At 47.7% G+C, this 26,380-nt stretch overlaps 1 non-coding gene across 14 annotated transcripts in view; it reads right to left on the reverse strand.

Annotated features, from left to right (window-relative positions):
- Positions 1 to 26,380, reverse strand: part of LOC121106795 — a 148,588-nt gene that overhangs the window by 117,289 nt on the left and 4,919 nt on the right. For all 14 annotated transcript variants that reach the window (XR_005839841.2, XR_005839842.2, XR_005839846.2 and 11 more), the window contains exon 2: positions 2,068 to 2,197. This is a non-coding gene — a transcript (uncharacterized LOC121106795). The remainder of the gene's footprint in view (positions 1 to 2,067; positions 2,198 to 26,380) is intronic.

Here is a 26,380-nt window from a genome sequence, read left to right on the forward strand (position 1 = left end):
AGAAGGAGGCAGAGCTCCATCTCAGCACCCATTCTTCCCGTCGCACTTTTTTTCCTGCTTAGGGATGGTGGTAACCACCAAAACTACAAAGTAGAAACAGTCCGCAAATAATAAATCACTGAACCACCTGGAGGACAGGTACAAATTGAGCTCAGAAGCTGTGCTTTACCGGTGTTTCAGCACTCATTTGTCACTCATACATCCTCCTTGCTTCAGAACATCCCCCCGCATGGGAGCGCTTTGTGAGCCGTTAGTGATTGGCTCCAATCATCCCCATTTCCAAATAAGTGCAGGCCCAGCACCTAATGGTGAGCTCAGAAAGCAGCAGAGTTTGTAAATCATTCACAGATCAAACAGAGCACAAAGCCTCGGGAAGTGCAGTTTGAACAGCTATCACATACTTAACAACATCGCCGCAAAATGTTGATGCGTGGAAATCAATAGGATCTGACAGCCTAAGTATCACTCTGCAGTCCAAACGTGAGTTTAACTAACTTCACAAACGTCACCTGGGCCAGATGAAGATGGAAACTGGGCTTTTCCTTCACCAAGGGAAGGAAACTACCATTCTGAGCTCTGTGATCACACACAGGTTTCACCTCCCAGCTGCTGTGCCACCCTCCCCATCTCCCCAGCCCAGGGAACACCAACGGTGTTCCTCTCCAAAAGCAGCCAGGACACACAGCACACCTTCCCAGAGCCCTGCAGGGAGCAGCATGATGGGCAGCACACAGCACGGCAGGGAGGGCTGAGTCAGCACCCTGCGGCCATCCATCTCAGCCATTGCACAACACCCTTCCATTTATTCCATCTGATCCTTTCCACTGATTTGGTAATGAAGTAATTTTAAAGGCACGGTTACCTCCTCCGAAGGAGTACAGGACCTTATGGGGGGGGGGGGGGGTAGGTGATGGCTCACACCACTTCTGTCTCGAGCCTTGTGATTTTTTGTAGCATGCTTCAGCTGCCAGGGAAATTTCCCATGGAAATAAATAGAAGGCATTACTTTTGGAGCAACCTGCATACTTAGAACTAGAAAGGGAAATATGATGGGTGCTCTTACAGTTCCCAAGCTGAGTTTCTCTGCCTTTCAGGGTGCCAGGGCTGGGCACACATCCACAGCGTCACTGCTCTACAAAACAGAAAGGCTAGCAAATAAATTGAGTGGGGGAAGGGAGCATTTAATCCTCTGCATTCAGAAAGGTTTTGCTAAATTCCACTGTGGCCAAACCACGCTGCTGCCAGGGCCAGCATCTCTGTATAGCTGAGCTCAAAGGACAACCAGGTTTAACCCTGTAGAGGTGAGCGGCCATCACAGTGCTTTTCAGAGATGGGCAGAGAGGATCTGCTTCAGTGAGAAGAGCGAAGGGACTGCAGCTTGTAAGGGAAGTCCTGCCCAAAGCATGGGGCAGAGCATCCTCAGGGTGCTGCTGTCTCACTGAGCTGCCACACCGCCACTGGTTGGCAGCCACACCGAGGCCTGTTGTTCTTGGCACCTTCCTGAGAGCCTCACCTACTGAAAGCATTTAATTAACTGAGAATTTTAACCTTCACAACAAGAAAAGCAAGACAAGAAGTGACTGTTGAGCTCTGATGACTTTGGAGAAAAGCTCAAAAGCATAACCCTGGCATCTCTCGAAGGCACCAAAGGCAAGAAGAAAGGTTGCGAGGCTCTGTGTTCTGTTTTTAGACCTAAGAGCCCCGAAGCCAAACTCCTACTTTTAGAGGACCTGGCATCACTTTTGCATGGGAGGAGACATCAACAGCCTAGCTGGGCATTATCTTTGGGAGAAAAATCATTTACCAGATATTAGCTATCTCTAGATAGTAATGGGCCAGTGAAGAAAAATGTGTTTTGCTTAAGTGTTCATTAGCAAGGCGAGTTTCACTTGCTCTAAAACAACTTGCATATTAAGTAGCAATAATGAAAGCCTCATTAAGGGCTGCACATGTCTGGCACTGAAAGGACACACAGAAAAATAGAAGCTTGCAATGTTAGGCTGTTCCCAACCTCCTCTGCTGGTGATCCCACCCACCCAAACTCCTCATCCCCATGGAGGCACTCACTGCTGCTGGATGCGGTCCTTCACAGCCTGACTTCATCCATCCCCTCTTTTTCCATGAGCGATTTGCACATCGTTCCATGTGTCCCAGGGCACATCGCTCCAAGTGCAAAACAGGAGGAGGAGATTGGGCTCTGAATGGAAAAAATATATATATTAAGGTTTAGTGTATCAATAATCAGAACCAAATCAATAATGGAGGACTTCCACCCAGAGCTGTATGATGTGTTGTATATTTCATGCTTCTAAACAACAAACACTGCTATTTCCTGCAATGTATAATACAAGGGAACTTCAGTTTCTTTCGAGCATGCATTTTCATAAAGTTAGAGGAATAAAAATTGACCTTGAAGCAGAGCCATACTAACATTAATAAAGCCCAAAATGCCTACGATCCAGTTTATCATTATGACTCAGATGAGATTAGCTAATCAAGCAGCTTAACTCCCAAGCAACTACATACTGCTATTGTTTGTTTGTGGTTCCACCAGAGAAGCCTCAAAAAGGATGAAAAACCACAATTAAGGCTTTATTTACATTTTCTTTAAATATCAGCAGCATTACATTATGGACAATGCCCTTAATCACCTCCCCAGCTCCAGCTTTATAATGCACTACCTGCTCGTAAATTCCGAGCGCTGATTAGTTGTCTGACAAGGCACTGCTGGTTTTGTGTGTGAGCCTATGGAGCCCAATCTAACTCTGCTTCCAGTAGAGAATCGATGGCTCTCAGAGAGCTCCAGTGCTTTCCCAGTCTCTGGTGATCACATGAGAGCATCAGACAACTCACAGCTTCATTTCCAAATCAAAAGCCACGTTAAATCTACAGCTTACAGCCCAGTCCTCAGGGAGCAAAGGTGGGTACTCTTCTACAAGGAGCAGATCTGCTCCTCAGACAGCTTGATACCTGGCTCTGAAATCTGCGTCGGATTCGATGATCCTTATGGGTCCCTTCCATTCCAACTTGGGATACCCTATGACCAGAGCAAACACCTTTTCCCCTGACTTTCACATAGATAAAGGAAACATGAAGCTACAGTGGCACACCTGAGATCCATCAGTTTGCCATTCCTAACATGCAGGAACATTCCCCTCCTCCCTCTTTCCCAGCCTGCCTTCAGCCTGACATGGGCTCCACCTGCGCCTCGGCTGCTTCCTCTGAGAGGGGAGGGAGGGATGCGAGGCACCAGGATGGCAGATAACGCTTCCAGCCCGACCCTCATTTCATCATCTCCTCCGAGAAGGAAAAGCTGAGCAGACTGACTCAGTCATCCCAGCTTGCCAAAGCAGGAACACGCTCTGTGGTATTTTCTTAAGTGCTTCTGTCCAGTTTACATTTAAATGATTCAGGTGATGGGGATTTCACGATCAACCAGCTTTGTTGTTTGGAAAAGCACTCTGGCAGCCAGCTGGCATTTCCTCGGCTCGTTCTCATGCCTTCCCTACCCACGGTGCCTCTTTCCACCACCCAGCACATCTCCTGGGCCCTTGGAGCAGCTTCCCTGTCCTCACTGTGCTGCCTTCGGCATGGCACAGAGCCAGGGAAAGGCTGACCTGCCCAAAACACAGCAATAAGCACAGCTTTATCCACCTCCAGGATCTTGGGAGCATCTGCTCCTTGGTCACCAACTGCAGTCCCAGCACATACCAGTGATCTCACACCACGTGCCCCAACCTGGGGACATCCCCCATGTTGCTACTGACAGCTGAGCTCTGCTCCTCCCCTGGGCTTTATCCATCCACACGTGCTTCTTCCGAGCACCCCTCCCTTCACAGCCCTCCCTCCCAATCTGACATCCCTCCCATCTGTCCAAGGGAGCTTTTGTTCCCCCAGCCCACTCCACAGAAACGAGGCCCTCTGCAAATTGCAGACCGTCCTTCCCATTACATTTCTATAGCAATGCTGGCACATTAGTTCCACTTATCCTTGGTTAATAGTTCAGCTTATATTCAAACAGCCATTAGCATAAAAATCAACACAGCAATTTTGTATGAATTCTCATATCATTAATCCATTTAGAGTGGATACACAGTTCACACTCCAAATTCACTTAATTATTGACTTAATAACATTTAAAGAGGCCATGGTCTTTGGCTTCATTGGAATGCAATTTCCCCCCCCTCTCCTCGCTTTTATAGGTTTGCTGCAGAAGTTAATTTTGCAAGGTTTGGGTAATGCCTGGAGGTGTGACATCTCTGTGAGAGATCCCCACACAATCACAGGTTCACTCTCATGAGAAATAACCTTCCAGAGCTCTGGCTGGCTGCTCGCTTGGTGCATTTAGAGAAAGAGGTAAAACAAAGCCAGATAGCATAAAGCAGATGCCATTCACCCAAAACACTCCGTGGGGTCAGCCCTGAGCATCCCAGCTCCAGACATCCCAGGACTCCTTCCAGCCTCCCTTTGTCCTGCTGCAGCAGTACACACGAGCCATGCAAAGGATGGACAAAATTACATCCTCCCCTACATTCACCAATGAGCTCTGGCATGAACAGTGAATATATCACCATGATTTCCAAGCACCACAAAGTTAATAACTGCACCAAAACTGTTCAAGAGAACTCTTATTTCCTCTACCATTTAATTCAACATTTTGTCTCTTCCCCATCCCTGTGTTCTCTCATTGTCCATAGGGGATGATGCTGTTTGCACTTCAGCTGCTGTTATTGGGAAAAGCAATCAACGAGCAGCAGGCCTTGCATTTCACTTTGAAAAACAGCAAGTTCGGACTTGCCCGAATCATTGCATAATTTGTGCTGCTGCTGGAGGCCTTTCCCAGAAGTTTGCCTTTTTTCCCAGTGCAATTTGGTGGCACAGCCATGGACGTGGAGAGGAGCAGAGAAGCATCCTGAAGCCATGGGGAAGTGCAGCATGCAGCAGTATCCCTTCAGCCTCCTGCCATGCATCCCTCTGCCAGGGCCTGGAGCACAGAAAAGGATGCTGAGCACACCAGGCAGTGCTGGGCTGGAGCCCACCTTGCTGTCATACCAGACAGGGCTATCAGACCCACATAAGCCCATGCTGGGAAGGCTGTTTGGAAAGCTTGGGGTGGATCAAGTTGTTTTCAATTATTTTGGTAACACATTCCATCAGCTTAAAGCCACATGTTTGCCCCAGGTATGTTGCAAGCCACATCTTTTGTATGACTACATCCTAAATACAATTCCACCTTTCCAAGTGATTGTAACAAGCCCAACACCCCCATGGCCTGCAGTACAGTTGTGACAGCATGCTGGCAGGAAACCTCCACTATCACAGACACTGGTGGAGACCAACTGCACCAGCACAGAACTTTCTGCTGGAGAAAGGGGCACAGGAGCCAAAGAGGCCACTCTGCCTTCCACAGGGAAATGAGTGCTTGGAGGATGCCCCAATGGGCTCAAGCCCAGGTTTAATAACACATCTTACCACAGATGTCAGCAAAAGCAGATTCAGATGTGCAGCACTGCAGGATATAAAAGCAAAAGCTTTTATTCAGATGTTGTAGTAAAGAGGAGAACATCCCAGAATAGACAATAACTGCACTGTGTGTGGTTTCTCCCCGTCAATTGAGCTTCAGGGTGTTTCCCACCTCTTTACCACACAACACCATTCCCTCTCAGTTTATGCACATGGGAATTTCAAGGGAGCAGTGCTTTCTTGGGAGTGCCTTTGAAAGAGCAGGAAGATGCTCAGCACAATGAGGTACAGCTTTGCACCCATTGCCTTTTGCTTGCAAGCTGCTCCAAGAATAAAAGTCCCCCATTTGGGATTTGAGAATCTATCCATGCCATTAAAAGCACCCCTTTGTTGCAAAGTGTCCACCGCTGCATCTGCTTAATTTATAAGGTGACACCATAATCCTACTTCTACTGCAAAACACAATAAGAACCATTTCAAAAGGAGGTAGAGCTGCCCCTGAATGCTCTGTGACATTTCACAAACATTACCAAACTTCTCCCTGCTCTAAATTTGACACAGACTTTAAGTTGTGTTTAGAAGACAGCCCTCATAAGCAACAGTTTTCCTGCACGAGGTCCATGCCTGGTTTGGGCACCACAGCCATCACCCCCCGCCCCAGGCATGCACATACAGCCCGCATTCCTCCTTGCAGCCCGCAGAGAGATGAAGCAGTTTATCATTCATCCATCCCTACATGTGCTCACAGCAGCAATCGCACCTCGTGGCACTTTGAAGAGCACGGTGGAACAAGGAAGGAACAAGGAAGGTTCCTGGAACAGGGAACAAGGAAGTCCTCCAAGCCACACAGCCCAACGATGCGTGCAGCCACAGGTCAGATATGGAGCACACGGCCGGGTGGGCTGCAGCTCCACATGGGTTTGTCTCAGCCCTGCAGTGATAGCACTCCACGCGGCACACACAGCACTGCACAGAGCAGCACCTCCTTAACCAAAACGGCTGTCTTTTCACCTAGCATTTGGGATTAAAAAACACAGCATAGGAGCAGGCTGGGCTGCAGAGCACGCAATCTGCCCAAGTCTGCATCAGGCAAGTTTCCCGAGGAGTGGGTTAGCACACAGGCTGGGCCGGGTGCGAGCAGCCCTGCCAGCACCGCTGCTGATCCTCAGATGCCAAAGCTGGGATGTGTCCAGACAAACCGCGCTGCTGAGCTGCAGCCTTTGGCCAGAGCAAACTCAGCAGCTGGAGTGGAAAAATACCTCTTTCCCACGTGCAGCCATTCACTCCCACCAGCACGTTTGCTCACGCACTCCGGAACCAGGATCATCCTGAAATAGAGTTTAAGTTGTTTCTCATTTACACGAGAGGAAGTTCTCCTGCCTCACTTTCTTTGCCTTGCTACACACGAGTTAGTATAAATGAATTTGGAGGGCTGCCCTGCTTTGGAGATTCACACCATGCTTCCTGGTAGGCCCTTTGCCACCCTCATAAATACATACTAAAATGGTCATTGTTCCCAGAATAAATCACATCCTAATCAAGTCTGGAGCAGTGCCATTAAGTATTTTCTCCATCTTACTGGGCCCAGCTTTTTTCTATGGGGACACTGTTAGAGGGTACATTTTAAAATGAAGAGATCCCAATTGTGACACAGACACTAACTTAATTTAGGAGAGAGAAAGGAATTAATGATGGGATACTTTGGTATCTCCAGCTACTCCTTTGGGTATCCACCAGTAAGCCCCAGCCAGCAGCAGCACCCAGCTCCAACACTCCCACCTCCCAAGGCACCATCCAAGAGGAGCCCCAGCATGTTCAGAAATGCACATCTCAGCAATAAAGGCAATTCCTGTCTCATGAACATCAGCAGGATGAAGATCCAGTCTAGCTGTAGGCCTGGAGACCACAAGGAGGTCTCACTGCAGTGATGCACAATAGTAAGATGAAGAACAAGCATCAAAATGTGTCTTGTGATGTCCATCTTCCAGGGACACCTCCATTCACGCCCTGCTTGTGCTAGCACATGGAAGTACAAATCAGCTTCGTTTTCCTTGCAAGAACAGAAAAATTAGGCTTTTTTACTGCTATTTCTGCGTTGGTGTAAACCACAGTTCTCATCCCTGTACAAGCACCACTAAAGGAAGGAGAAAGCATACATGCTTCTTTATTTTTAATACAGATGAAAGGAAAAGGAGGGAACATGTTTGTACCAATCACTTAAACAACACAGACCAGGATTTTATCCAGTCTTTTTACAGAGATGGAACCATCTGAACACCATGGATGTTCCCCTCCTGTTTTTGCAGTTAAGATGCAGAACCAATACTGAGGTTTTTTTTTCCCCTGCAGTGAACCATCAATATGAAACAAGAGATATTTAAAATTGTATATAGCAGATACAGCCTGACCTCCTAGAGAGCAGCAGGAGCCAAACTGCTCATTAAAAAAATAGCAACAAAAACCCCTTCTCACTGCGTTTGGTTTTAGCTGAAGCAGGACACAAATGCAAGAAGCCTGACTGTGCCAAGGCAGGGGATGCACAGTGCTCAGGACCAGAAGCATTTGCTCTCAGAGCCAGCAAGAGGAAGAGGCCTGCATGGAAACATAATTAAAGGCGAGAAGCTTTCCCCTAGCTGAGATCTCACCCCGACTTTTAAAGCTGCGCTCTGTCCAGATCAGTGCTCACAGGACAGGGTGGAGTCCAGGTCCCAAAGCCAAGAGTCGTTTCAAACCTTTCCGTGCAAGCCAAACTTTTCTCATCTGACACTGCCAGAAGTGGGGAACAGTTTATTGGGGCGCAGAGCCCGGGGCTGCTGATGCAGAGCTCCCTCTGATCCCACATTCACACCACAGCTCAGCACAGCGCCCGCCACCCATTGAGCTGCCCCAGTGCAGCTGCCTGCCCAAACCCGGGGCTGGTTTGCATTAGGGAAGATTTAGTACGACCTGACCCCAAGGGATGCACAGCTCACACCCATGGAAGTCTCTCTGTTGGGACAGCTCAGTGAGTTCTGAGCCAACGAGCTATTTCAGCAGAAGGATGCTGTTGTATGTGTGCCTCCAATTAGGGCTTCATTCCCCAGCCAGCTGGGAACAGCCCTAATGAAAGCAAATGAAAGTAAATAAAAGCATAAGTAAATATAAAAGTAAAGTATGGGTCAGCATTCAAGAACAGATATTTTTTGGAAGGGAATAGATATAATATAACCCTCCATTCCTTTTCTTTGCCTCAAGAAAAGAGATCGGGGTGGGGATGCTGTTACAAAAGAGTTTTGAAGAGAGGTCTCACAAAGGCAGTGGGAATGGCTGCTGGGAGCTGCAGGGCTGGTGTTCATGATCCCAACCCAGCAGCTGGGAGAGAGGGCTGATTAATGCTAAGTAACTCATACCATTATTTCATTATTTACGATCCCGAATACAAATACTGTAAACAGATTTTAAATAGGAGATCAAGCCAATTTTTTGATTACTAGTATTAAAAAAAAATCTTTAAATTCAGTATTAGCTGCAACCAATACAGCGCCTTTCATTCCACTAATTGAGCTTAATAGACTTAATGAACACACTTCATTTTTGTGCTTTATTGCCAGCACATTCTGCCACTTTCTATTACAACCCATTGTGGAAGATACCTGATGTTCATACCTGCACATCCTTTCACTTGATTCCTGCTTTCAGCCCAATTAATTAGCTGCTTTCAGCAAGCCTTGAGCCCCTGTGCCTCATTTCTTCCAGCCAGCTGCTGACAGCCAGGAGTCAGCATAAGGAGCTCCAGCACTCCAGCAAGCTGAGAGCAAGCATCCTTCTGCCTCTCTGCACTGCACACGAGACCCCTCTGGTTTATGTTCTGGTTCATCTTCCCACTAAAGGACCATTGTGCTTTTCAATGGGGGACCTCCATACAGATGTTTAATAGAGAGTTGTGTCTATTTCAGTGTTCAGATGTTCACCTCTGAGCTTGGCTCTGGGTTTCAGGGCACAACTCCCACCCTCCAGAGAGGCACCCTGCAGGATATAGGAGGAGGAAAATGGGGGAGGAAAGCCCAGGAATGAGGGTAATGGGAAAACTGCATTGTCCAGGTTATTGACAAAAGAACTTATTCACTTAGAAGGGAAATATTTCCTGAAATAGCAGACAGTGGAACACCTACATTACACTTCGCATAACATTAATCAAAGAAAGCAGAGGTGCTCCAGCACTCACATAATGAATGGTACATTACCACTGAGCTACTGGAGGAATCCAGGGCTGTATCTGGGTTATCCATCCCTGGGGCTTCAGTCAGAGCTCATCATGTAGGCTCAGAACACAGCCTGCCCTGTATGTGCTATTAGAATATTACACATGCACTGGTTGGAGTTCTGAACAGAAGGCAAAGCATGTTGCACAGTCCCTAGAATCTATATTCAGGAGAGAGGGGAGGTTTATAATACACAGAGACCAGAAGTGCACATAAATAGGGGGGAGGAAACGGGAAGAAATCTGCAAGGAAGAAAAAAAATGGACAATCTGAACTCTCTGTTCCTGTTTTGAAGAGGGAACCCTCCAGGAAAAGGACATCCCAGCGCTCGGCTGTGGGTTCACCCCAAAACTGGGGATGCTGCCACTGCATTGATGGGCAGCGCTGAGGAATGATAGAGCTGCAAGAGGTCCTTCTCTCACCACAAAGCAGGAATGCAAGAAGGGCTCACCCGTGGAAGACACACGCCTTGCAGCCTGCTGAGGTCAGCAGCTTTTGCTAATGATTGCCACACATGTTAATGTGGTATGAAGGCCATCTCCGAGCAACTGAACTTCCCCAGCCTCCAAAACCAAGGGAGAGAATTACAACCTGCAGGTGATGCCTCTGTCCGGCCCTGCAGGCTCCGAAAGAACGCACATCTGGAACCAACAACCGGGATATGCTTTTACTACCAAAACCATAATTCTGATAGAACAGAGCATAAATCAGTACACTGCCTTCTTTATCAAACTGATGCCAGCTCAGCTTTCTCTCCTCGGAAACGGCTCTTCCAAGTTCCGGCTGCACTTGGCTTTTATCTCATAAAGATCTTTATCTTATCTACTGCAGAAGTCAAGCAGGGGAAAGGCTCCCTTATCTCCCCCAGCCGACAGGGAAGGGCCTAATGACAAAATCCCATTGTTCCTCCACAAGGACCTGCCTGCAGCTCCCACGGAGCCTGACACCCTGTGGGTACGCACCAACACCCATCGCGCTGCTGCCAACATCTGCTCAGATCCAAACCACACATCTTACCTATCCCACAGGAACCCAAACAGCACTTCACTGCATTTCTCCTCCCCCCCCCCCCCTCCTTCTCGACTTCAGGTGTCACTGTGTTGCAGTTCTCAGCTGGAAGGTTTGTTCATTAATATTAACAACTGCTAAGTGTTACAATGTTGGTTGGTGTTTACACATTAAAGGTAACTCAGACTAAGACAGCAGTCTCCTGCTGACACTGCTGTTGGCAGCTGTCTTCATTTCATGCCTTCACCACGTTGGGAAGTGAGGATCTCTGCTGCCATTGTCCTCAGGTTCTCCTGAGGATGTTTAAAAATGAGCATTAATAAATCCAGCACCCAAAGGGGAAGCACAGAAAGAATACTGGGAACCCTTCATCTATTCCTGCAGGGGAAGGGAAGTAAAGGATACCCCAACATATGTGAGCTCTTAAATTGCTAAAAACTCTCAGGGAATTTGTGCAGATAGTTGTTTTTGCTCTCTCTAAATTAGGGAGACCACAACAATCAAGTAGTAGGCCTACCACCAAAGAGCAGAGGCCTAAATGGCTTTGTTTTTCTTTATCAAAATATAATTAACACACCAATTTCATCTTCTCCTTGCACCAAGACTGCAAAAAGCAGTCATTTTCCTGCAATAAACTCCTAAAGGTTTCATGACACAATGCAGTAGAGCAAAGTAGAGGCATACAATAAATCAGACCACATTCTAGCTGTGGCTAAGAGGTTTATAGAAAGCTCTCTATCCGTTTCACACTTCAAAATCTGAATTGTAATTAATTCCAGGAATCAACCAACCTACCCTTGCTTTAAAAACGCCAGGCTGAGGAGTGCACTATGGGAGATTACAATTGCAATTAATCAGAAGTGCACACGCACACATCTTCCCACTTAAACTCCTTACCCCAAAAATATTACAGCAGCCCTGACAGATACCAAATGATCTTTTCAAACAATGCTCACTGCTGATGAATGGTGCAATTCTGCAGCCCTGTGCTAACGCAGAGCTGCTCGGCAGCAAGCAGGCATCATTTAGCAGCTCCCGTGCTCACTCCAACACGCGCCGATGGCACTGACAGCTTTTGCTACCCCATCTGGAAGGAACTCCAGGGATGGAAGAGCCCAGCATGCTAAATTCTATACAAAGTTATCAATATTTAAGGAACATTAGGCATAACTCTTAGGACAGTGCTGTTATTTACTCATTTTCTTGCACGGATAAATTGAGTTATCCATTGCTGCTGCTGCTAAGGGCCCTATAGTGCTTTCCAGCCCTATGCTGTCCCACTGAAGACCACCGTGCTTTCCCTGCTCACGTCTGATGCCCCATCAAACGTGACTGCAACTCAGGCTGTTCAAATAAAAGTACCTTTGCTTCCACTTACCCACCTGAAGAGCAATTTCTGTTCAGCTCACCAGGACAATTACCACATTCTGTTCTGCCCCAAATATTTCTCTTTCCTAATCACCACACAGGGCTCCCACCTGCAGTACCTGAACCAAGCAGACCCGAGACATCTATTGTAGCCAGCTTAGAGATCCTGCCCTTCTCTCATCAATTATTTGTGCTACAATTGTTTCCAGTGCTTTCTCCTCTTAATGAAACCGATGGCAGCAGAGTGTTTGGCTGCTGCTGTAGAAGTGCCAAGACTTGTTATTTCATCATGGAAGTATTATTTTGGGTACTCTCTGTGAGGGCTTCACGCAAGTGAGGAGCTTTGTCTGGTTGACAAAGTATGGCTGAAGGACAACCCTGAGAGCTGAAAGGTGGTTCTGCAAGGATGAATCTGATTTCCTGTGTAATATTAGTGGAGAAAAAAAAAAAAAAGCATCTCTCTTTTGCCTCACTTCCAGGGCTGAAGCTGACAATGTGTTTTTGGAGGGGGAAAAGAAGTCTGGGCAACCCCCCTCCCCCCCCCCAGCACAGCACTGGAAGAAGGAGGATGAGGTTCTCCTCTCCTGCCCTAAGAGAGCTCCCCCCTGCACCAGGAGCTGAACACAGGGGCCAGGCAATGAGTCGTAACATCCTGCCTGCTCTAAGTGAACAGAAACGTTGATCCTATGATTTCCTTCTCCTCCTCTCAGTTTAAGATATTTCCCAGCTGGAAATGGAACTGTTAAGAAAACAGTGTTTGTGCAATTAACTGTAATAAACAAGTGCCAGAGTGACTTATTTTTCTAGCAACAAGATCCACATTCCTCATGGTGTAGCAGAAAGCATTCTTAACCCCAGTTACAGGGGTTGTATGGCTCCACGCAATGATGGTGAGAATGCTTTTTGGACTTGTTTTGGAACTGAATTTCACAGCTGTCCTGTGACATGGAGAGAGGTTACCACCACGTGCATGCCTAATAGCTGGTACTGAACATACCCATGGCATCCACATAGCCCCATTTACCCCAGGTCAAAGAATGGAATGAACTGAACAGGGCCTTGCCAGTGACAGTGAGGACTTCTGGACTCCCTGCATTATTCCATACAAGTCCTTCCACATCCCTTCAGTTCACTTCAGCATTTTGGAACTGAAAAGTGTTCCTCTACCAAGTTATTTTTGAGACCTCCCCATGGAAACAGCCAGCCTGGGTGCTACTGTGGTTGGGTCAGCCCAAGAGCAGCATTGGCAAAGCACTTCAGAAGACCGCATTGGACCTCCAAGGTGGAGAATTCTGGGTTTAGTGGGAACAGAGTGCTTCATTCAGAATATGAAGACATTGCCTCAAGTCTACTATACAAATTGATTCAAGCGAGATGAAATTAAACTGTATGATTACAAACGTTAACAAACTCAAGGGAGTCATTCAGACAAACGGTGAAGAGATCTGTTTTTAGAAGAGCAGAATCAGAGATACTGGAATTCAATCACTCCAAGGCAGTTTTCCTCATTTTCCTCAGTTGAGGAAACATTGTAAGTCAACGTCAAACAAAAGCCTTAAACAACTTCTGTGGTGTTTACCTTTGAGTATTAGGTTCAAATGAGGCTTTATAAGGTAAGGGTTGGTCGCTATTTAACCTGCTGTAGGAGAAAAGCACGTAAGATATTAAACATGATCCAACTTCATTGCTATTATCCATCATTCCCTAATCCTTAGCTCTTAAGAAGGATCTAAAATAAATTGTATCAGATCTCGTAAACAAATTTGCCATATAGGAAGCAGGCTGTCTGAGAACGGAAAGTGTATATTTCAAGCGCGGCTTAAGGAAAAGTTTCCTAAAGTACCTCCATGAATTAAGAACCCAACTCTCATTTATGGGAACACTTTGGAGCCAAAGGAAAGATTTCCTCCAGGAAAATTTCACTGAAGTTATGCGACAGAAGTGCTTCTATGATGTTTTGTGCAGCAAACAAAATACAGCACAAAAAGGCTCCTGGAATTGCTGCCTACTTCCATTTCCCAACACAGAAAATGAAAGAACAGAACAGAGGAAAGGTTGCATTGCCAGGTTTCTCACTAAAGGTGATGGAAGTAGTTGCCTTAATGACAGTGCCTTACGTTGATCACATCCTAATAATCACAGCCTCCCTGCTCGGCACACCGCGCTCTGCAGCAGCACAGCAGCCCTCTGCCCACCCCACAGTGCCCGCTGTGACCACTGATGAGTGCTGACATCTGCACCAGGGGGTGTAAATATAACCGGCTCTGCAGCCACGTGGCTGTCAGCTGCTGCCACCGGAGCGCTTCCCAAGCCGCAGGTTTCCTGGGGTGCTGCTTTGAGACTAATAGAAATAATGGTACTGAAGTATCCCCAGCCTGGAAGCGCCCATGGATTTAAGCTGGATCAGTGCAGAGGGCTTCCAGGAGCAGCTTTCCCTTCTTTTTTCCTACCCCTCACTGTCACATCCCTCCTGCAGGGCTTTCCAGCCCAGGCTTGCAGAGCTGCACCTCGTGCTCTGCTTGCTCTGTCTCAGCCTGTTGTCCGCCTCCCAGCAACCCCAACATCCAGCAACAGAGCTGAGGCTCTGCAAAGAGCTACAGCAGTCACAGGGAAAGTGAGAATATGAAGTCAGGACCCCGTTTCCCTGGGGAAACACTGAGCTTGCAGCAGCACAGCATCTGACAGCAGCTTTATCACCTGCATCTCTTGCTGCTAAGGAAAATAAATTTTCAAACTGTCTTTTTGCTGAAGTATTTCTTTAATGGAGGTCATCTCAAATGATGAGCCACGTGCACAGGAACTGGGAGCTCTGTACTGTGATGCATGGCAAGGCAGTGCAGCAGGATTCCCTCCGCCCATCAGACTGCATGGCCTAAATGCTGAAAGCAGTCTCAAACTCATTCTTATTCCCTCCTGGGTATTTCTGAGGGCCAAATCCCAGAGGGCTGGAAATGAGAGGAGCATAAATAATTGCAAGAATGAAGGAAAAGAGACTCATGCTGAGAAACAGCAGCACAACACTGCACTGAGACTGCTGCGATGGGATGCTGCAGAGGGGAGGGAAGGGGATCTATTCCTCATGTGCATGGTAGGTTAGGCAAGAAAGAACGAGCTGAAATTACAGCTAGGAAACTCAATTTGGACATCAGGAAATACTTTCTAATGGTAAAAGACCGATGCCCTGGAATAGATAGCTTAGGGAGACCAGGGAATGTACGGCGCTGGAGGTTTGAATAGACAGATGAACTGAATGACCTCCCGAGGTCCTTTCCAAGTCCATTGTCTTTAATTTAGAGTAAATCATTTCCAAATTTCTCAGTGGACTCAGCCACCTGTATGACCTCCCTCTTCCCAGACTCTGTGGATGTGCTTATTTCTGAATCCAGAGTGCCTTCAGGGCTTTTGGAGAAGAGTTTATAAACCGAGTGATAATAATTATGATATTTTATGATACACTTTTAACAATTGTACATAAACTACAGCTCCATTTGATCCAAGAATAGCATTAAGCATCTGGTCATGCAGACTTCATTCAGTCAAGAACATCAACCCTTGCAAATACTCTTCAGCTGCTCCCAGACAACGCTCACAGGTCGCACAGTGTCAGACTCCACACTCAGTCAGCTCAGGTGCTTTAGTGTTGCTACCTGGAAGGGCCCCGTTTGGCACTGCTCTAGGTGAACAGGTTTTGATAGCACGCATTGTAAAGATTCTGCACGAGCAGCACTTTCAGGGGGTGATTTATTCAGAATCACCACTTATTTTTATTGAAATCCCAACTTGAAGAGCTGGCCTAAGAGGCAATAAGTGAAACCACGCAGATCTCATGTGAGCAAAAACCAAAGCGGGATTTCAGTGCTCACTATGAACCTGATTTCACCACCCATTGCACACACTGGCACCAACCCAGCAAAGCACTTAAGTGCATGCTTAAAATTAAGCATACAGGTAGTGCCATTTAGGCTAATGGAATGGCTTAAGTGCTTTGTTGGATTGGGGCCAGTCTCCTCAACATCTTGCAGTGTTGAGCACACCGAGCAGGGGTTCCATTTAATCACATCAGACTTTAATTGACAGAATCGAAGTAAGGCAGCATTTAGACTGAACCCATCTCTCCAAGGCAGCTATTGTAATTACAGTGAGTAGGACAGGGATTATTCGTGCTGTCCCGCTGCCTGGAGTAGCCTCATGGATTTGATCCACTTTGCCTCATCTCTCATAAGCCCTTTATCAGCAGTTCCCCTTTATGCTTTCCATCCAACACAGCTCTCGTTGAGTCATTGATTTCTCCCCCCCCCTTCAATGATTACTTTAGCTTCTCACATAACTGTGTGGCACACCACACCAAGCATGTCTCGTTCACTGCTATCTCCTCCTGATACACACTTGCATTGAGGCTGTAAGCTCTTTCGGAAGGTGTTCTCACACATACATCATAGAGTTTCAAAGCACGTGAATTAATCTGGAGCACAGGAGTTGGACTCAATGACCTTCACAAGTCCCTTCCAACTCAGGATGTTCTGTATTTGCAGGTCCTTTACCAGACCCACAGAACGTGCCCTTAATACCCCACCTCTTCCCAAGAGCTTCATTTTTTTTTTAAAGCAAATTTATGAAGAATTTTGACTCTGTACTCACTTAGAAGCAATTATTTGAGCACTTACATTTCCAAAGCAAGTGAAAGTTGGTGACGCTCTGTGAACGCACCCAAAGGCACAGGAATTGGGGCACAGCTGCAGTTCTGGAGTCCCAGGCTGCAGGGACACCTCACCATGTACCAATGCATGCAGTCAGTGGGACTCCTCTGCAATGAGTTCTTCATGGGGTCACATCCTGAATGAGCGCATGGCCTTTCCAGCCACCCCAAGCAACTGCCTCATGTCATGAGTGCTTCCCAAAGCATGCAGACAAGACAAACAGGAGGATATAAGAACCAATTTCAAGGCAAAACTGATTTTAAAGCATCGACAAGAGTGTCTCCCAGCATGTACACATCTCACATCAAGGCAACCCTGCCATGGCTGTCTCTGCCAGGGTATGCTCCCTAAAAATAAAACTCCAGCTGCACAAAAAAAAGGCATTTCTTCCTCTTGTGACTGTCTGATAAACAGGAACTTTACTCAATAAATCAGAACCTGGTTTTTAATTGCATCAGCTCCGAACGGGGTCGAAGCTGCGATGCTAAGCACAGCTTTCCTGCAAAGCACATCGTATTTGAGAAGCAAGTAGGAGGGGAAGAACGACAGACAGGAAGAGGTTCAGACTTCTGCAGCCTCGGGTTTGCACTGCGTGGTAATTACACTGAACAATTCATGACTCACTTTGGTGCACTGCTAAATGAGAAGCTTGGCCAGCACACCAGACAAACGATGGAAGATACAACGTTGGTTTCTCCAGTGTAACTCATCACTGAGCTCTCAGGGCACTCCAATGGTCTGGTTAGTTTTTTTAGCATTCTAAGAAAGGGTTTAAAAAAAGAATTGAAGAGTAACATATCCAAAAACCCACTGAATGGAAACTTACAGAAATAGCAGTATTCCTCTTAAACAAACAAACAGCCCCCCAGGTCAACCGGGCCTTAACAGACTACACAGAAGTGCTGTGTGTTTGAGCAGGAGTGTGAAGAGGACATGAAGCTCTCCCACAATAGGACACGAATAAAGGAAGAAAGTGTTTTCATTCCACCAGCACACAAATGTGTATTGTCAGAATGATGTACAGAAAGGCCCCCCATCATCTGACAGCTGCAGCAAAGCCAGCCACACTGGAAGACATACATATGGACTGAGAGCACTCAGATTAACTCTTAAAGAGAAATCCTCTTCTGCCAAGGATCGCAGCCTGCTGGGAGTTCTGCAGCTCACTGGAATCAATCCAGTTTTGCCAGATGCAGCCAATCCCCGTGTTGTGCTGAGCTAACCGCTGGGGTTTGTAATGAGAACCAATTGGTACCAGCCATACCGAAGAAGTCTGCTGTGTGACCCTGACTTCTTTACCCCAGCTGCAAAGCAAATACCAAAGCTCCCACCTTCCAGGTGGGACAGGGGTGGGAGTTGATGTCCTCGTACCACTTCTCTCACAAGTTGCTGCAGCACGGGGAGATTCTCACAGCTCACAGCACTCAGAGAGCTCAGAACATTTGCAAAAATCTGCCTGCAATACTTGTCATTAACATCAAGGCCCCCTGCACAAGCCTGGCAAGCTCTCAGAAACAGCAGAGGCAATTATTAACATTAACATCTCCATACACCAAACAACCACCCCTCTGTATGGTGGGTATTCTGTTCTAAGGCAAGCACAGAGGGGGCAAACAGTTATTTTTAACTCTTTTCAGTATACAGTACATCTGTCGTGCTCTTGATCTCCATCAAAAAAATCAGAGCCATTTACTGATCTGGCTGCCAGCCAGCATCCTGTGTGGAACACATGGGCTGAGCTCAACACAGCACTGCCTTACATGCATGGGTGCGTGCATTGCATCCATCTTCCATGAGAGTAAGAAGTGCAGCTGAAAGTGCTGGGGGAGGTCTTGAAGGAACAGACTGCCTGACTGACTTACCCAAAGTCTCTGGATTAAAAACATTAAGAACACAGCCATGAAACCTTTGTGTTACACATTGTTACTGCGACATACTGTCCATTGACTTCATCCTCTCCAGCAGGGGATCTGAGGCTGCAGAAGGGACAGGGATTGGGGCATACCTGATATCCCAAGGAAAGCTCAAAAGAACATGAGTTGAGAAAAGCCTCCAGCAGAAAAGAGCTGCCAAAATACCTGCCAACACAGAGCTTGGCCAACAAGCTGGGCAAGTTAAAAGCTGCCACCACTTCCCTGACAGTTCTCTAGCAAAACTTGTCCTGGGTTTTGTTTTCCTGGTGAAGAATAGAAGAGGATCAGTCCATGCCCAAAGGGCAGTAGGGTCAGACCACCTGAGCCCGGGGAAGGGAGGAAATTAAAGTGCTGGGAGGGCACAGCCGAGCACGCTGCCAGCAGCCTCATATCAGCTCCATGCAACGCAGCATGGACTCCTTCCACAGCCACTGCTGCCCTCAGGTCACATCGTTCCTCCTCACAGGGCACTGCTGCCCTGGCTTCCGAGGTGGCAAAGCAGTGAGAAGAGGGAATGTTCTACACAAGTGCTGAACTGGGGCTTGAGAGGTCAACACAGCACTGCTCTCACTGAGCCTCTGAGCTGAGGCAGAGGAAATACAATAGCCATTAGAATTTGAAAATGAATTTCCAGGTCATTGTCTTGGCAACCATTCAGCATTGCTTTCCATGCCATGCGTGCATAGAGAGCAGTTTCTAACCAAAATCCTTGTGAAATCAGCCAGCCTAAACCATGAATGGCCAGATGTTCAGGAGGTGAGATTCAAGTTACGCATTTGATTTCTGATGTGGTTACATAACCTGTCCAGCAAGAAGGCAGGGCCAACGTCCCACAGCTGATGCAAGCAACCCAGATGGAGCTTTGCTCGCACAGCAACTCCTGTTACTATCAGCACAAGCACATCTGGCTGCCCAGGCCAACCCCACCACAGGCAGCATCCAGCACACGCAGTGCCAGCCCACGGCAATCAGCAGACAGAGCTCTGCAGGGTGGAGGAGTGTGACGCAGAGATGCCCAGATGAGCAGGAAGCTGCGTGAGATGGGATGGTTCTGCAGAACTTGTCAGCTCCAGCCCAGGCAGAGCCCTGCTCGACTCCTGCAGAGATGTGCAGGAACCCTGATGCCCTCCAGCAGAGCACCACAATGCACAGATATCCCTTTGCTGACATGAATTAAAGCTAGTTTGCACACAGCCGAGGTGGAGGTCCTGCCCATCACTTCCATGCCACCCTCCAACACACCACCCCAACAAGAGAACCAGGGTACTTTTTACATCTCTTCCCATGCCCTGCCTACCAGGTCCCTCCACTCCAGCAGCAAACACTCCATGTGTCTGCTCACCCACCAGGCAGAGCAGAAAGCAGCATTTCAGACACACCACTCCACTCTTCCCCCTTTAAGAACAAAGTGATCATCTCTCAGCAACTTATCCTCCCAGACTCTGGATGCAGACTGCCTACGGCACTGATTTCACATCCATTTTCAGAGGATGGGATGAAATTAAGTGACATGGCCATAGTGACTCAGGGCTGGCAGGGTTAATGTGGACCCGGTAAGAGCACATCCTTTCCCTGGGTGCAGGTGTGCCCTTTATTCTGTGCCGTGTTACTGCCCTGTGACCGTCAGGCTTGCCAGGCTGAAAATACCATTGTGTTACCAGACACACAGTTTAATTTAACGTGAGTGTCCTTCAGAGGTTAAACCCCCACGGGAGTCCTTTTTGTGGAAATACACTTTGCAGATATCTGTGCCAAGAAAGCCGTTTCTGCTGCTTTTCTTCACAACTGCAAAGTGTGCGGTTTCTTTTTTAATGACTCAAAGACTAAATAAGACTATGGCTTAGGTTTCAAGAATGCAAACGTGCACGTTGAACACCCAGAGCAAGCTCTCCAGTGCTGGCAGCAGCCTGCCCCAGCCAAAAGCACAGCACTTGCAGAGGATCCAGCTGGCAGCGCTCAGAGCTGCTGCCCTTTGAACACCGGGGCTGGAGAGCAAAGCAAAAGGGAAAGTCATTTTCCAGATCTTTCCATTAAGAGACTTCAGAGGTGATCACCACTGCTGTGCCTCTCATCTTTCTACGCCTCTGTTCCTTTTTCCCCTCCTTACTCCTTTCTGCTTCCCAGCCGCTCTGGCTGCCAGTCAGCAAGGAGCTCAATTACTCCAGTGGCACTCAGTGCGGGTACAGCAGCAGCACGTCTGCAGCCTCGACCCATTTCCTTGCTGCCACCGCAACGAAGAAGCAGATGAGAAAGCGCTGCTGCATCAGAACACAACCTCTATAAATTTGATGGAGGAAGAGAGGCTACCGGGGCATGCAAGCTGCCAGCACTGCTGTCTGGGACAGAGATTTGTATTGCACTGCCCTGCGGCATCCTTATTCCTCCTGAAGTACTTTGCAGCAATGCCAACATCTCCCTTCTGAGAATAAGCCAAGAACGTTGCACCAGGGAGGGTTTTCAGTCAAGTTCTCTCAAGTCCTTCACAAGAGAAACAATTTGGGTCTGTGTGGACTCATGAGATATTTGGGAAGTGAAAGGGCCATTTTGCCACAGGTTTGTAACAAAAGCGGGTGGGAAATGGCACAGTTAAGCTCTGACTTCTGCACTGCCTCTGTGATGTGCTCACCCCAGAGCGTGCTTCAGCACCTGTCACACACTGTATGTGTGCAGCACACTCAAGGCTGCAGCCTCTGTGCCCTGAGCAGCAGTGCAGGGGAAGTGGGCCTGCAGGGGCTGCACAGCAGGACCTCGCTGCCTTCGTTTGTATGCTGGTCTCCACACCAGATTCTCAAGTACTGAGTGTGTGCCAAGATACTGGGAAACAGCATCTTCCTTGGCACATAAAATAACCCTATGACTTCATTGGCAGCAGCACTCCATACATTCTTCCGCACCTCCGTAGGTGGCAAGACAGGACCAGTCATGCTCTGCAGACCTCCAGGGCTCCCCACGGAAGGCAGCCTCCTCCCAGGCCTCACTGAGCCTTCACCCCCCGTCACACACAGCCAGGTCCACCCACACCCAGCACATGGCAGTGCTCTGCCCTCTGCCACCTGTGACCCCCCAGTCCACTCCTGCCATTGCTGATGGTGCACAGCAAACCAACCTCTGAGCAGCTCCCCAAAGCACTGCTGCCCTGCAGACCAGAGGCAGAAGGCACAGCCTACATCTGTAATTATCACAAGGAACCTGTAATTACCTTCTCTAGGGCAAAGCACAATAAAATGAAAGACAAAAATAGGAAGTATGATGCAAGTGCTCACGTGGGACTGTGAGCACCTCTGCTAATGATACTCAAAGCTGCATCTCACTGTTAGTCCCTTGTTTTATTTCCTATCACCCTACACTTTCAGTCCTTCTGTATACAACATCATGTTCTTTTGCTTCATAATTCCATTCTTTAATTTATTTGTCCCCATTTCCTTCTGTTCTCTCTTTGATGTTGATCCTTCTCATGTTTTTTCCAAAGTCTTTATTTTTTAAGATAAAAACCATTACCAGTTCCAATGCTGCCTTTGAAGCATTTTTGCATTTGCTACTACTTCCCTTCAGAGAGTGGTTTTTTTCCCCTTAAATTTACTTGCTATCTGTGGACCCAGAAGCCACCAGGTACTGAGAGTGTCACTGCATTACTCTGTATCAGAGAAATACAAACGTTCAGGTCGCCATTTATTTCCCACAGTCCTCAATTCACTTGCATCATTTCCATTTGTAGACTGGAATTTTACTGTAGTCCTTTACAGCCTTGTATTCTATGAAGGTCTCCAACACTATCAATGAACTTCGCAATGCTGGGCTAAGCAGTCCTCTATTCCCACTGCTAACCCCAGGCATCACAGCAAGGGCTCCACCAGCCTCTCAATTGAACACACCAGTCACCCAGTATCAAACTGCTAAGCTGAAGATCACCAATGGAGCTCCCGTTGACTCCAGCAAGTAGCTGAGGACAGCTGCTGCTCTTCTACCTCCAGCGCAGGATCCAGACACTCCAGCTCTCCATCCCATCAAGGCAAGGAGCACCCTGGACATAGCATTGCCCCTTTGAAGATCCCAATTATTTGCCTCTTTCTCAGGAGTTTTCTGGCTATACCAGTGCCCAAAGGAGCAGCACCTATGGGAAAGGCACAGAGCAGTGCAGCCCTTGTGCACAAACTGACCCACCATGTGAGCACAGCCTGTATTTGAAGACAGATGGAAAGGGAATGGGGAAGGATTCCTTCACACAGCAAATGTGAACACAGAGCACTACCACCACGGTCACAGAAAGCCCCTTCACACTGTTCAAGTTCTCAGACTGAGCAGATATGTCATTTGAAGAAGCATTCACATAAGGATGAGTCACTGTATGATAGGGTGTTTGAATACAGTGTCTGTATGTGTATGTATGGCAGTTATGTCTAGGAGGTCTGGACCACACCTGGCACTGCTCTAACTTCACTTCAGCTCCTGAAATATTTTACAAGTCAGCAGCTATTGCACTGGCTTGTTCTGCATGTTTTCCTGTGAGAAAGGGCAGAAATCAGAGCAGACAGCCATGTGCAGAACATTGATCTAAAAGGTAATGGGAAATGCTTTGCAAGGGGAGAATTCAATTCACTTCAATAACAAGGAATGTTCACTTCAGTGACAGCCAGAATGGTCAGCACTGGGCTCCTGCAGGCTCAGCTCCCCATACAAAGGTCGTGATGTTCTGTCAGCAAAGAAAACAAAGGTGCTGAGATGGGCTAGTCAATAATTGACCCAGCCCTGTTACTCACTGCGCTCTATCTTGTCACCACTTCCCTGTCCCCGGGTTTCAGCCAAAACCAGAGGACCACTCCAGTGAGGACTTGCAGGGAAAGAGAGCTCACCACCACTGCCAACAATGAGTTCCTATCTGTTCTGGACAGAGGTCACCAAGCACTGTTAGGTCCATTTACACTGCAACTTCTGACAGCTGTGAGGTACACAGAACAAAGCACACTAACACGCACGGCTTTGCTTTCAGAATTCCCATGGAAACCTTTTGTTTCTTTATTTTTCAGGTTACCTTCAGTCTTCAAAGAACCGGAGAAGGGAGAAGCTGCACCCAAAGCCCCCCTCCCTGCAGGTCCAACACCCCAGCGCAGCCCACCCAGGAGTTATAACCTCATCACATTCCCTGGCAACTGCCCAAAGTGTGCATCTTCCGAAAGAGCAGTAAGCGAGCAGCTGCTTTCCCTGCCAGACTGTTGGGGCTGAGCACTCAGATCATCCCATCCTCCTGCACTGTTCCACCCAAGGACACCACTCTCATGCTGTGGGCGCTGCCCAAAAGCAGAACAAAGGCTGAGCCCTGCTTCAAAGCTTCCCAGATCTGCAAGAAGTGGATCAGTCGAGGTGTACCACCACAGCTTATGGGTAGAATCCCCAGTTGAGAGAGACCAATGCAGTGACAATCCCAAAAAGCAATCAGGTCTGACTTAAAAGGGACGTGGCAATTATACTTCCAGCTCAGACACTTAAACTGAGCCAAGTGTTTGAGTACACCCCAAGGAGAAGCCCAATGCCTGACAGAAAACAAGATGGCCAGAAATGCATCCTTCTCCAGCACCCCAACATCATCCCTGCCCTGTAATAGCACAGCTGCTCCTATAACAGGGGCCACACACATCCTCCCACCTCCAGCAGCAAAAGCCAAACAGCCTTTAAGTGCCAGAGTTTATTACTGCAACACATCAGTAGGAAAAACAACCAAGACAGTGATAATGTGTGATAAATCCCTCAGGGAAACTGACACATTCAGAATCAAGGAGTGGAAACCACCACCACCAAAGAAGTCCCAGGAAAACCCACCCTGCACACAGGAAGGGGAGAGGAAGCAGAGCTGTCAGTTGAGCTACGGGGAGCACAGAACAGTGCAGGCTGCTGGGAGCCGCACTCAGCACAGTGACAGCAGCACCAGGAGTGGGCCAGGAGGGCCAGAATTCCTTAGGAAAGAAGCTGACACCAAACTCTAAGTTGGGATACACCTGTTTGTTAGTGACTGGAGCACAGAAGGTGCATGTTTTTAAGCAGCAGCAAAGGCTTTTCCACCAGCACCTACTGAGCTGAGTGCAGGTGGTGGGAAGGAAAAGGAGGGCTGATGGGAGCTCCGAGGCCCTCGTAAGCACCAGCTTTGCTCACGCTTTTCTGTGCTTGCTGTGAGCTTCGTGGCAAGGCTTGATTAGAGAACAAAGTGTCATCATCTGCTGGGAAATGGGGATTCCTTATGTGATAATTACTGTACAGGAATTCTCCACAGCCAAAGTTCTCAGCGGCTTTCATATCAAGTCATCAGAAGCAAAGCTGTGATTATTCTGATCAGCATTCAGGAAAGCACTTCCGCAGGGACAGCAGGCAAGAGAAGCAGAGGGGGGCAGGAAGGCAGACAGGGCTGGGGAGCAGAGGGCTGCAAAGGGCTCTTGCAAGCCCCTGGCTCGCTGTGCTTTGCATTCCCAGTCACCTCACACAGCCTTTCTGTACCAGAGCAATCCCATAGCCCTGAGGGCACTACTGAGTGTAAGAGATCTCTCCATCCAGGACTCACGCAGAGGTTTCAGGTTTTCCCTCTGCAGAAGTATTCTCAAGGGTTTGAGTTTCTTGAGAGGTTGAAGTCAAGAGCACAAATTATACTCCAAAGGAAAGAGACGGAAAATACCAGCATCTCTCTCCTGTACCTTCATTAACACATCGCCGAGCACTCTCAGGTCTCCCTCCCACCAAATGAGGAAGTGGGGCTGAAGTGACTTCCCAGCATCAGAGCCACCAGGGGTGTCCCAGGGCAGAGGGACTCACAGCCCACGTTACACCGCCCGGCTGCGGGGCTCTCCCGTGAGATTTCTTTATTAGCATTTTAGTTTCTATTTCAGGCTGTGGTATGCTTAAAATGGCAGAGTAAACCACAAAGACTTCCTCGGGTTTTTTTTTTTTTTAAATGATCTGATTGAAAGTTTAACCAGCCAAGAGGAAAAAAAGCTCAAGGTAAGAAGTCAAAACATCCATAGAAATCCAAATTAGACAGCGACAACAAAAAAAGAATTGCCAGAAGAGTTTCTCCAGTACACAATTGAACTCCTCATGTGTGCATCCATTCCTGTATTGGTACACACTGAAGTGTGGCTGTGACTGCAAACGTCAGCACACAGAGCCCTCCCAGGAGGTGTGCTGTGCCTTGCTTTTAGCATCAGGGTGCATTTCCCCCTGGCATAGATCACAGCTCCCTCAGTTCGAATGAATCTGCACAATGTTGTCCAATTCAAGTCTAAAACATGGCTTGCTTTTTAACAGAGCCACGTGCTGCTACCTGAACACAGAAGGTCCACATGGAACGCAGAATATTTGGGGATAACCCTTCTTTTAAGGGTTTTAACTTATTACAGGAAGATGAAATTACAGTACCTGAAATAGTGTGGCCTTATATCTTGTAAACTGAGATAATTTGAGTTAAAGGAATTTTTAGATAAGTAAACAATAATTAACTTCCCATCACCTCCTTCTACTGGAGGAGGGACCTGAAGGAGCTGCTGGAGCTGCACAGGAGATCACTGCTCTGCCTGAACGACTGAAGCAAATGCACTGCTGCCCCAGGCCAACCCCAGCAACAACAACACCAGGCTTTGTTCCCTCATTGCCAGGCAGCCCTCTGTTCCGGCCAGTGGAAGAATTGAGCATTGTGGAGCAGATCCTCAGC

This window comes from Gallus gallus, chromosome 14 (assembly GCF_016699485.2).
Source record: "Gallus gallus isolate bGalGal1 chromosome 14, bGalGal1.mat.broiler.GRCg7b, whole genome shotgun sequence".
Classification (NCBI taxonomy): domain Eukaryota; kingdom Metazoa; phylum Chordata; class Aves; order Galliformes; family Phasianidae; genus Gallus; species Gallus gallus.